Source organism: Penaeus monodon, chromosome 5, assembly GCF_015228065.2.
Source record: "Penaeus monodon isolate SGIC_2016 chromosome 5, NSTDA_Pmon_1, whole genome shotgun sequence".
NCBI classification, from domain to species: Eukaryota; Metazoa; Arthropoda; class Malacostraca; order Decapoda; family Penaeidae; genus Penaeus; species Penaeus monodon.
Genome location: NC_051390.1, coordinates 6,607,919 through 6,617,918, shown reverse-complemented (window position 1 = coordinate 6,617,918; position 10,000 = coordinate 6,607,919). Strand labels below are relative to the sequence as shown.

The 10,000-nt window shown below is 42.4% G+C and overlaps 1 protein-coding gene across 1 annotated transcript in view; it reads right to left on the bottom strand.

Moving 5' to 3' along the window:
* Positions 1 to 10,000, bottom strand: part of LOC119572914 (filaggrin-like) — a 136,749-nt gene that overhangs the window by 18,145 nt on the left and 108,604 nt on the right. Inside the window, 1 exon segment of the mRNA XM_037919869.1 lies at positions 948 to 990. The gene's annotated coding sequence lies outside the window, so the exon portion shown is untranslated.

The window sequence follows — 10,000 nt, the reverse complement described above, 5'->3', positions numbered from 1 at the left end:
TTTCAGCGTGTAAAGTGGACATTCGCATCGGGTGTCAAAGCTTAAATATATACCGCCGGTAATTCATGAAATGTAAGATTATTTCACTGTGTATTTACTCAAAGTTAATTTTCATATATTCACCTCTCGATACCGAGGGAAGTTATATATCTACAGATTCACTATAGTACCTATCATTCTCTTTCTTATTAGGATATTTTGTCTCCACGACAACATTACTTAGACTGCATAACTGGCGACATCATATACATATTTTTTTTTCAAGGGCTAGAGCTAGAGTGGCATGTTATCTTCTTTAATAACGCTGCTGGTAATACGATTTATCCCTGGTTTGCCGTAATTGATAGCTTACTAGTGAAACAAACATAAACAGATAGTTTGTCTTATTGCAGATAATAGTGTGTACGTTACGGTGCGTTTCCAATATCTGTTAAGAAAGAAAGAAAAAAAATAACACCCTCCTGTCTCTGTTTCTCCTTCATGTGACGCGTTTGTTGGAAGAAAATATGTACTCCTTCAGAAAAAAATAACCTACATTAAATGAACAATGCCGCTAGACCAGTCTCAAGCGCTATGCCTCAATATATATTATTTGAATCTCGTCCTCTTCATCACTGGCTTTCTGAATCATCACACAAGAAATGATAATACCAATGGAAATAATGTACAAGCCTGGTTGAATGTTCATCTTGCTTTTCTTTTTTTTACACTAGACTACTGGTTTCATTCATTTCTTTGGGGCTATTTGATTCATGGACAGGTGTGTGAGGAAGGTGGTATGTGGCTTTCTATTTGATATGGATGAGAAATAGGCTACTCGGTTAGGATTAATATATAAACTGTTTATTTGAATTAGTACTGCTTTCCTTCACTCTGTCTATCTATCTGTTCATCTCTCTCTCTCTCACTCTCTCTCTCTCTCTCTCTCTCTCTCTCTCTCTCCTTACCTCAGTCAATATTCTGTCGTGGGGGCAGAAGGTGCATGGGATTCTGAAACGATAAGAGAGAGGAATTATTATGTGACTTCATATTACATAATTACAAAAGACTTACATATTTATTTTTTCTTCACACACACACACACACACACACACACACACACACACACACACACACACACACACACGCACGCACGCACACGCACATACACACATCATATCTATATGCAATTATATACCCTTCTTAACAACAGCTAAAACGATCCGTATATGGCAAATATAACTAAACGTCCTTTCACACACGGATTAAACTTTCAAGTATCACAAACCAACCATAAATTGGACCAACTGGAACCTTGGCCGCAACCCCGTCAGTGTCTGTCTGTTGGAAAATTTATGGGATCTGCTGTTTCACCTTTCACGTCATTCTCTCTTCTGTTGTACTTATTATCCGTCTCTCTCCTTGCCTTGACGTGTTACTTTTATGTTTATTTTTACCCATTCTTTTGTTTCTTTCTGTCTTATATGCATATACATGTATATATATGTATATATATTTTTTTCCCCATATTTCTCTCTATCTGCCTTTCTCTCTCTTTCTTTCTTTTTTACTATTTTTCTGTTTTAATAAACACTATCAATATATCATTGTTCTTCCCCATTTCTTTTTCTCTCTTATTCCTCCTCTTCTTTCAAGTCCACGTGCCATTCAAAGCCACTGGGAGAAAGGGGGAAAGAAGCACCATAGTAACCTCCACCCCACCCCACCCCTTCCTCACACCCAGTCACCATCTTGGGCGTTCTGTGTGTGTGTGCGTGTGTGTGTGTGTGTTGTTGATGTGTGTGTGTGTGTGTGTGTGTGTGTGTGTGTGTGTGTGTGTGTGTGTGTGTGTGTGTGTGTGTGTGTGCGTGCGTGCGTGCGTGTGTGTGTCCACCAGGCGTCTCGTGCCTCCTCTAATTCCCTCAGGCTATTCTTCTTCCTGTTGCTTCTTCCCTCCCATCCTCCCTCCTTTTCTCTCTCTCTCTTTTTTCTTTCTCTCTTCTCTTGTCTCTGTGGCGTATGTCTTTTTAATTCCTCCTTTCTTCGTTCTTTTGTTTGTTTGCTCGTTTTTCATTTATTATGCTCCCAATTTGAGTATCTATATTACCGTTATTATTATTTTTTTTACGTTATTCCTATTCCACTCTTTTTCTCTTTCTTTCGTGTTCTTCCTTAGATTTTCGCTCAAAGTCCCTCGGGGTCTTCCTTCTGCCTCCCCTTCCTTCGCTTTATTTCTTTCTTCCTTTCGCCGCTATTCCTTCAACGTTTGTGCTTTCCGTTAATCTGTTTGCGCTTTGTTTTTCCCAGTCGGGGTGTGTGTGTGTGTGTGTGTGTGTGTGTGTGTGTGTGTGTGTGTGTGTGTGTGTGTGTGTGTGTGTGTGTGTGTGTGTGTGTGTGTGTGTGTGTCTGTGGGTGTGCAGATGTGCGTGCGTGTATGTATGTATATCGTCATTCTTTTCTCCTTGTTTCTTATACACAAGTACAACCATATACTTCGTCCATGTCACTGCTGTCTGAGCGAGGACCCCCATTGAGGCTAGACAAACAGCAGCTTGCGTAGCGTTTGTAAGAAAGTGACTCCCTCCTGATATATCGTGCCTTTAGGCCGCCTTTCGCTCCATAGGCGTTGAAGAAACACTTGTCATTGTGCCGTCAAAAAGCCTATTTCAGAAATCTCTCTCTCTCTCTCTCTCTCTCTCTCTCTCTCTCTCTCTCTCTCTCTCTCTCTCTCTCTCTCTCTCTCTCTCTCTCTCTCTCTCTCTCTCTCTCTCTCTCTCTCTCTCTCTTCTTCTTCTTCTTCTTCTTCTTCTTCTCGCCCCAGTGCTACAGATCGTCGACGGAAACAGAATTTTGCACAGAGTAATTTGCAATGATCATACTCAGAACAAAACCGTGTGAATTTTCGCGACATCTGGTCCCAAGCGAATCCCAAAATATAATAGTCTCCCTTGGTCTTTCTCTATGATAGAAACCATTATCCTAGCCTCATATTAATATAAAGACTGGTTCAAATAATAATTCTAAGAATACAGAAATGGATCCTTTTACTGTGAAAATAATTACATTGCGCTCACATTAAAAGAAAATAGAGAGACTGCTCCTACTTGTCAAGGGAGATATTAGGCGCAAATCGAAATCAGAAATTCGAAATAAAGTACCAGAAAAAAAAAATTTTAAAAAAATTGGCCTACTTGTCAAAACAGACAAAAAATGCAAAGTCGAGGCCAGAATTCTGCAATAAGTATCAGACATGCAAGAAGGTCTCCCTCAGTTATGCAGTAATGAAAGGGCTACGGACGCTCGAACTTTCTCGACGACCCAACCAGTCATGGCAGGAATGGGCACAGGGAGCGCCACTAACAAAAAAAAAAAAAAAAGTGATGCTAAGCTGATATTGTAACTGCGCGTGTTGGAATGTAAGGGTGCATTTTTTTTTTCTCTCTCTCTCTTTTTTAGGGGGGGAGGGGATATTGTTATGCAGAAGAGTATTCGTGTCTGTTGGTTGATGGTGTTTGTGTTTGAGCGCGTGTGAATATGCGTATTTGTATGTACGTGTATGTTTATTTGTGCGTGTGTCTGTGTGATTGTGTGAATGAGTGTGTGTGTGTGTGTGTGTGTGTGTGTGTGTGTGTGTGTGGTTATGTGGATATGAGCGTTAGTACCTACTCTGTATGTTCGTGAACTTACTCGTGTGTGAATGCACTCATAACTCAATTTAATTCTGGACGGAATACAAAACCAATAAAGATACATAAAAAAAGCCAGACACTACTGGGCGACCTTGAAACATCTCAATTTGATGAGAGAATTTCCTTTTCCCGCCCACCACCGCCCCTCGCGCCCACGACGCCCAAATGGTTATTGCATCCCGTTGACGAAGGGGAAGAGCGACGGCAAAGAGACCGCTAATGATAAGGGCGGGAGATGGGAGGCGGGGAGAAGCATAAAGACGAAGGAAGGAAGAGAGAGAATAATATTCCAAGACCTAATGATGGCTGCGCCGAGAGTAGATAAAGATTACGTCAATCAGAAGAATGCAGTGAGATGACCTGTGGGGAAAAACGAGGGGTATTTGTCAAGCTTCAGTGACCAGCAAGGTCATGCTGGAGAGGAATGAGCTCGAGAGGTAGAGGGGGGAAGGGGAGGTTGAAGAAAATGTTGGAGGTTTAAGAAGGAAGCAAAATGGTGGTATCGGCGATGTGTTGTTGGAATATACATTTCTTTTTCGTCACATTTATTATGAGAATGTCTAGTTCTCTCTACTCTCAAGTTCACCACTTGGTTTTTGTTTTCGAATATGTGAACCGCCAGTTTCGAATCTTGTATGTGCTTCGGATACGATTCGAAACTGACGGTTCACATATTAACAAAACTGAGTGACGAACTTTAGTGACGAGAAACAGACGAGGCTATATTCTTTATATACCGGTTAATATTCAAACCGTCAAGAAAACCCCTTGGTGTTTAGTTAACCTCTGTACCAAATCCTCCTCCTCGCCAAACATTGAGTAAGCTCTCTCGGCCAAACAAAGGATGAGTAAACGAGTAATCTCTCCTAATCCGTGAGTAATCGGTCTTATCGCTCGAACAAAATGGCCGTAAATCTACCCGGCTCGTGTACCCAAAATACGGCTGTTTCTTTGCCTCCCACGTCTTAAATCCCTCTATTTATTACCAACCCTTCAGAAACACCTTCTATTCACAGCCATACTTCCTTCACGAACGATATTATCCGCGGTGTTACTTACAAGAAAGATGCAAAGAGCAGGTAAGATATTTAGTGTTTTATTTAGATGCTAAAACACCATTTATCCTTTTGCTTTTTTATTCTTTTATTCTATCCGTGAGTGTGTAATACAAGGTCTAGGTGTAGTATACAGTGGCCTCATCGTAGTGTCTAGTGTACAGTGGCTTAACCTTGTGTGGTCAGGTATAGTGGCTTATTCATCATTGTGAATGGCGTAGTAAGATTGTTTTTATGAAGGTAATGACGTCATTGAAGGGCCATGCAGACAAACACGCATGAGAAGGTTAATGGTCTAACTAGCATGTACTTGTTACTCGATTACGTAAAATGTTTTTTTAAAAATACATCTGTGATGACTTTTAGAACATGCATATCATCACTGCAATTAGAAATACGTACAGTAATGTTGTCTTAGAATATGTACATTACTTTTACTAATACACAAACACATATTACGTCATACGGATTATCGAACCACAACAAACAACGGAAAAAGTAACACCAAGTGTACAAAAATACCCAGGACGTGAAATATGCATAAAAAGAAAAAGAAAAAAAGGAAAAAAACAATATTTACTTCCTGTAATATCTGACAGTCATGATGGGATGGCCCCACACGCGCGCACGTATGCAAGTACACACAGGGATATGCCAATGTTTGAATATCTAGAGACACTTTAACGTGTATTTGCAGATGCGGGTGTTTACGTATGCGTTTATATAAATGACTTTACTATTGCATATACATAGGTACTATACATAAATGTATGTGTGCATGATTGTGTGTTTGTGTTTTGTTTTTGTTTTTTATGTGTGTGCGCGCGCGCGTGTGTGTGTTTGCTTGTGCATGTGTGTGTGCGTGTGCGTGTTGTGAACGATTTAAAAGATTATATTTTGGGATAGTATACGTGGATATGACGAAAGTATGACCACTCCTTCGCTAGATTCTTATAACGTCACGTGAAAGGCGCGGCGGCATTGTTGTCTTGCAAGTCTTTCCACGCCTTGCTGGTCGTTCGTTTTCCCGATTTCTCTTCGTTAGTATCTCTCTTTATCTCTTTCTTTCTCATTTCCCCTGCGCTTTAAACGTTTTCTGTACTACCCCTCTCTTGGCCTCTCTCCTCTTCCTTCTCGTCGCCTCTACTCTTCCTTTTCCATCATCCTATTGCCTATCCTCTCAATTTCCCTCCTTTCTTCTTTCTCCATTCCAGCCTCACGACCTCTCCATATTTCGTTTCTCTGGCAACCTGCAAAACCGCCGAGGCTGCAACATTCACCGGCGAGTGGCAATAAAGGGCAAGGGAACGAGCATAACGTTATTCCGCATTGTCTTCCATCCGCAGAGGAGAGAGAGAGAGGAGAGGATGGAAAAATGGCAAAGGTTAGCACGAACTCCAGATTCCAGCATCGGGACTCTCGGCTGCGATGCAAACCACCCGAAGCCTGTTGCTAACAAAACATGGCTTCGGGTATTTTCACTCGCGGTCTCCTCCCGTCTCCCATCCTCGGCCCCTTCCCCGTTTAACAGTTACATTGTGCAGGCGTTGGAACTCGGGCTATGCTTATCGACGCTTAAGATGGTTAACGGCGTTTATGTTTTTATTCTCTCCATTGTCACTCGACGTACTCCTTGAACGATGATCGGGCGTATTGGGTTCATATCGTATATATTGAGCTACTCCCGTTTTTTGTCGGTGGTGAGCGACAATTCTTCGGTTTTCTGTCCTCTTTAGAACCTCCAAGACGTTCCACTTTACGGAAAAAAGAGAAATATTTTATAAATGGGAAACTACAAGAATAGAAACAAAAAATAAACCAGCGTCACCCACGAGCCAAGCAAGAGACAAAAACCAAAGAACACAGGAGCTTCGTTCGCAAGTTCTCTGAATTCTGGTTCAACCCCCGCTCGTCCTGGCTGCGTGAACCGCGGGTCACTCACGAGTCATTACTCTTCGCCGCGCCCTCGAGTGCTGCACACCGGACTAGGTGACGGAGCGGAACGGCGGACACGGGAAACAAATCATTCCGCCGAACGTGACACCTTTTGATGGACGAGAGAAGAAAGGGGTACGAACCTATTGTAAATCCGGGCCTCGACGTTGAGGGTCATGAAGCGCAGGAGGGAACACGAGACAGAGGGAAAAGGCTGTATATGCATCGATATTTACGGCGCGGACAGTCATGGCGGTAATAACAGGGGAGGAATGGGACAAGGGTGAATAAAGGGATATGGGCGACAGGTGGATGAAAGGGTAGAAGGGTGAGGGTCAAGATTAAAGGAACACCCTTTACTTGTCACACCCTAAATGGCGCCATAATAAATTAATTCCGGCAATTACCCTCGGCATTTTCTCCCACAGGAAAGGAGCGGGGAGGGGGGAGGCCCGGGGCACTACATACACCTTTTCAAGATTCATTAGTTCTGGGCTGTTAAGCAGGCCGAGTTGGCAAGAGCTTAAGGGCTGACGTTGAATAACCCGGAGCGCAATATGGAGCAACTCAGTTTGCAACATAAAGCCCGATTGCAGAGTGCAACGATAGAGGGTAGAAAGTTCCGTGGAGTAGGCCTCAAGAGTGATCCAGAAGCAAATGTCGAACAGATTCGTTAACAGTGCCACAGAACAGGACTATCCGTGAAGGTGGAAACAAATCAAACACGTGTGAGCAACCAAAGCCAATCGCAGGTGACAGCCCGATGGAAATGAGCTGAGTTGAGTCACCGCTATTTCCAAGCTCCCCTGAACCCCGTGATCCCAGGGTAACGGTAGAGCGCATTACGGGGAGACCGACCCGTCCACGGAGCCGAAGTCGCGTCGGGCGGAAGGCTTTCATTACAAAGCCGTCGTCGCCGCCTTTGCCGACATCGATACCGGCTTCGTCATTCGCGCTGTATCCATTCCGCCGCCATCAGCCCCCCTTGTTGTGAGGCAGGACGCGCTGTGAGTCACCGTGTGGGTCACATGACAGGAAATATCTGGTCACGACCGCCGCTACTGCGTTAACTGGGTTAAGTCCATCGGGGTGCTTGTGAGGTGCTGGGGCCTACTCCAGGTCTGCTGGCTTAAGACGGCAAAATCAACGTGAAGTAAATGAATAAATGGTCTCTTGGACAGACGGGAAAAAAAAATGCTTTTGTGTGTCTGCTTGTGCATGTGTGTTTGCATGACTGCACGCTACAATATCTAAACCGATTTTCTTCATTACAAGAAAACTGGCAACCATTCTCGCATGTCGGACACGTCAGGAATATAATTTGATTAAATCGTCATTGCTTTCCCACGGACTTAGAAGCAGAGGTAGGAAGGTCCTGCAGCTCACGACATATTTCTCGTTTTGAAAGCAAGAGGTCATCAACACAACTAACTTTTACGATCTTGAGAAGATTCTCTGAAGCCTATTTCCCTTTTGGCTTGAATTCAGGATGTCCTCAAGTCTCGAATATAAATCACAAACTTTTATCATGAGGTTTAAAAGTATAACCAGACTTTTTTTAAGAAGTTTAGGGACCTCATTCATTTCAGATTTATTTGATATGATTATTAATAAATCCTCTTTTTCCTTTTATCAAAGACAGAAAATAACGTAACAATATCTAACGTAAATTATAACAAACGATAACAAAACAAATAATAATCCCTTTCCTTTCAGCACATTTTCTTGAAACACCAAAAAACACTCGGGATTTTAATAACAGAACAAATCTAATCCACTCAACAAGACAGAAACCAAAGACCTGGAAAACACCATAAATTTTGTCAATTCATTTCACACCACTCGTGCATGTCGTACATTTAAGAACTCTCTCGAGATTCTCCTTCAAGACTCCCTGTTCTTCTTTCTCGATCTGAAGAATAAGTCGTGTCGGGTAAATAAACCCCAGGCACCTAAGACTCACGCCCGCCCGCCCACGCCACCTGGTTCTCCCCGCATCCCGCCCCCTGTCACCTAAGGGTCTGGAGAAAGTGAAGAGGTCAGCCACAGGGTATCGGCAAGCAAGCTGTATCTGCTTTGGGAAAGCACTGAGTAAATGTTCAGTTTCTCGTGTATTACGGTGATTGTGATGAACGTCCTTGAACAGGTGATTCTTTTCTTTTTGTTTTCTCTTTTTTTCTCTTTCTCTCTCTCTCTCTCTCTCTCTCTCTCTCTCTCTCTCTCTCTCTCTCTCTCTCTCTCTCTCTCTCTCTCTCTCTCTCTCTCTCTCTCTCTCTCTTAATAACTCACTTTTTGGAAAGTAAGAAATCTGATGAAAGTTCCTCCTCGACAATTTCCTCGCAAATAGAAAGGCAATTCTGGACGAATGTCATGATAAATGAAGGAAAGATGGAAACATATGATATATAGAATATCTAACAGGAAAGGGGGCGTAAGGGAATAGGAATTAATTAGGAGAGTAGGTGGTGTTATTTAGATAGAATTCGGTAGACTGAGGAACCAGACAAGGATTTGACAAGGATGAAATTTGACAGGAAAGAGGAGATAGATAAAAGTGGAATTTAACAGTAAGGAAAAAGGAGAATGAAAGAGTTGAAGAAATCACATTTAACAGTAAGATGTGGAGAACTAAGCATCAATTTGACACGGAGATAAAGATGGGGGATGGAAAAGGGTAAAGTTTATAAAAATAAAGAGGATGAATAGAGGTAGGGGATGGCCAAGGGTGAAATTGATAAGGAGAGAGAGTATGGATAAAGATAGGGGATGGCCAAGAGGAAAAAAATAACAGGGAAGAGAGGATGGACAAAGATGGGCAATGGCCAAGCGTGAAAATTTAAGAGGATGGTTAAAGATGGAGCATGGCCAAGGGGGGAAATTTGACAGGGACGAGAGGATGGATAAAGATGGGGGATAGCCAAGGGTGAAATTTCAAAGGGAAGAAGGGATGGCAAAGGATGGAATTCGAAGGTAACAGACGCCTAGGGGTTAATTCGGGCGACGGGGCGCTCCTTGACACAGACCCAGTCATTAGTAACTCCAGGCGAACCGTCACATGTGAAAACTCATTTAACGGAGGTGAGAGTGGTATTCGATTTTACTCTCTCTCTCTTTCTCTATTTATCATTCTGTCTGTATGTATATGTGTCTAGCTATCTATCTCAATCTTTCTTTTTATATCTACTTTAATCGCTCTCTCTCTCTCATTACTTTTGTATGTGTTGTTTAGAATACAAATTGAGTATTTGTTGAATTATATAGTAAATACCAAAGATATTAAATACAAACGAACAGAAAAAAAACATCCATTTAAAAAGAAATCGCAAAATAAAACCAGGAACT